General features: G+C 36.8%; 1 long non-coding RNA gene across 1 annotated transcript; it reads right to left on the reverse strand.

Annotated features, from left to right (window-relative positions):
- Positions 1 to 334: 334 nt before the first annotated feature.
- LOC110867427 lies at positions 335 to 965 on the reverse strand. Its single transcript, XR_002551593.2, has 4 exons — positions 911 to 965; positions 655 to 779; positions 475 to 574; positions 335 to 401 (listed from the first exon to the last, which is right to left on the reverse strand). It is a non-coding gene; the product is annotated as an uncharacterized LOC110867427 (long non-coding RNA).
- Positions 966 to 3203: the final 2238 nt, after the last annotated feature.

The raw sequence follows: 3203 nt of genomic DNA on the forward strand, positions 1-3203 counted from the left end.
GTATTCCAAACAAATCATACTGCAATGTATGTACACATATAGAACACTATAAAATACCAGCAGCTTGAGTCTTGTGGGAACGTCCAACTTGTCGTACAACAATTGAAATGAATGGAACAACAACCAAAGCCAATACTAAAAATAGCAAAAAATGCAAGTTATAAGAAACATGTTGGAACCGCTAGAATCATGAAAGTTTATTTTTTAATTGCAGTGTCTGTATTACATGTTAGCTTCCACGACGTAGCAAACATGAACCCGAGACCAATGAACGCAATAGAAAGATTTCGGAGAATCTCGGAAACATTTGAAGTTGCAGCTCTGTTTTTAATGATTTGGGTATCTTCAGAAAGCTTGCTAAGAAGCTCTCCTGTTCGTGTAACATCGAAGAAGGCTATTTCCTACGATCACGTTAAAAAATATCAAAACAAGGAAGAAAAATACATCTTTTTGCTAAGAGGAAGTGATATATACTTGATTGATGAGGTGTGTGAACAGGTTCTTTCGCAATGTAGCAACGATTCTTTCACTTGTAGAAGAAAATAACCATGCTCGAAGTGCTGTGCAGATGGAACTGAAAACAGCAAATGAGTCAAAATTATTAACAGAAAATACTATTAAAGATCAAGGTACTAAGGTATAAAATGTCGATACCCGATAATGACAATCAAGAAGATTCCAAGAATGGTTCTATTGACTTTGCTTACAGCTTCACTCTTCTGTTCAGGTGTTTGGAGATCACCCGAAACGATATCAATTATCGTCCCGCCAAACCGTGGCTGCAATGTAAATAACAAAAGTTGCTTAACCATATAATCATATCCTAAAATTACGCATAATTCATGCATTTTGATACACTCATGGTTCATATGCACATTTCAAATTCAGAGAGGAAAAGATGCAGACATACAATCAGTATGCTCGATGTAGACGCAATCAACAACGTTATAGTACCAATAATCAATTTCCCCGCCTCGGGTTTTGCTTATATAATAATAATTTCTTAACATCTAAATAAATTCACAAACACAACATAGTTACATATTTAAAAGCCATTTCAACGACACAATCGTAAAGTAATATAGCATCCACTTACAAGAGCAAGCACTCTAACATAGCTCACATTAGCAGCCTGTTTAATTTCCAACAACCAAATTAGAATTACGTTTCTCTCAGGCATTTCATCAAACACCTGGTATGCGTAAACTAAAACTCAAAAAAATCAAATAAATAAATAAATAAATAAATAATTACTGGCACTGCATCTCCAAGTTCAAGATCCCCCTGATCATCATTTCTCCTCAAACCCTGTAAAAATCAAGATTACACATCTTCATGTTGGTCTAAACATACCCAAAATTTAAAAAACATATATATATATACATAAACACATATTATAACTCAATAATTTAATAACTCATCCGCATTACAGTTCAAATTGGTGAGAAAATAGAAGTGGAACATTCAATTTAAGAGTTGTATGATACTTACATTCCTGTTAAGAAATGGAGTTCTTTCACCTCTCATACCATGCATATCACCACCATGGAATCTCTCCATTACTGTGAGAAATTAGAATTGTCAATATTGTCAACAGTTTTGATAGTGAATCATCTGAAAACAGAAAAGCTAATTACTGCAAATCTAATGTTAATGGCTACAAATCTGATGTTAATGGCTGCAGTTATGTCTTCAAATATCATGTTAAATGTTTTTTTTTGTATTCCAAACAAATCATACTGCAATATATGTACACATATAGCACACTATAAAATACCACTTTAATCATAGCATTTAAATGCAACAAACTTGAATCTCGTATGACCCGTTACCCGGCAAAATTAGTTAGAACCCGTTTTAACCCGAACCAAATTGAATCTTTTTTTAGCAGCCCACTTGACCAGACCCTGTCTGACCTGAACCCTGGTATGACCCGTTACACATTTTTATTTAAACATATAACATCATAATCATGCAATTAAGAAGCGACCAAGAAATTTCAAGTAGAGTAAATTACAAGTTTTGTCCTTTATGTTTACACCAAATTGCAGGCGCTGTCCTTTAGCGTAAAAGTTGACGAGTTTTGTACTTTATGATTTAAAATCTTGCACGCTTTGTCCTTTGAGCCTAACTCAGTCAGATTTTTTTGTTAAGTATGGTCATGTGGGCATACTTGCCATTTCACCTTCCTAAGGGTTATTTTATAAACATTTATTATTGAGGGACTGTATCTATAAAATTCTGAACTCTTTCTTTTCTCAATTTGAACCCACCACCACAACCTAATCTCTCTTTACCCACCACCATCACCCCACAACCTTCACAAGCCGCCACCCACCCCACCTCATCCTTTTATAAGTGAATTAAATTCCAATTTGTCTTCCCAGAAAGCCATCGATACGCATAAAATCCTCTGCAACTCCAATGTCGTCATCCTAAACCCCCAAAGACTCTCTCACAGTGGCAATTTGCCAATTTCATCAATCCACTAAAATCCCCCACCCCCTCTTTTCCCACCACTTTCCAAAAATACCAACCCATCTCTGCGTCAACGCCACCAACAGTCACCACTACCCGCCACCAATTTCACACCTACTCCTCTCACATGGCTGCTCCTACTTCAGATGACGGTCGCATCTCCCGAATTACATCAGCAACTCGCGTCATCCCAGACTTTCCCAAACCAGGTACGAAGAGTAACTCGAATTATGATCATGGCCATTGATTTTAGCTGATTGAGGTGTTTTCGTTTTGGGTGTTTAGGGATTTTGTTTCAGGATATTACGACGTTGTTGCTTGATCCGGTAGCTTTTAAGGGTATGATTGATCTGTTTGTTGAGCGGTATAAAGATAATGATATCTCGGTTGTGGCGGCAGTGAAGGTTGTGGGGGTGATGGTGGTGGTCGTGGGTTGAGAGAGATTAGAGAGAGATTGGGTTGTGGTGGTGGGTTCAGATTGAGAAAAGAAAGAGTTTAGAATTTTGTAGATATAGTCCCTCAACAATAAGTGTTCACAAAATAACCACTAGGAATGTGAAATGGCAAGTATGCCCTCATGTGCAAGGCACATGACCATACTTAACCAAAAAATCTGACTGAGTTAAGCTCAAAGGACAAAACATGAAGATTTTGAAACATAAAGTACAAAACTCGTCAACTTTTACGCTAAAGGACAGCGCCTGCAATTTGGTGTAAACATAAAG

Source organism: Helianthus annuus, chromosome 16, assembly GCF_002127325.2.
Source record: "Helianthus annuus cultivar XRQ/B chromosome 16, HanXRQr2.0-SUNRISE, whole genome shotgun sequence".
NCBI classification, from domain to species: Eukaryota; Viridiplantae; Streptophyta; class Magnoliopsida; order Asterales; family Asteraceae; genus Helianthus; species Helianthus annuus.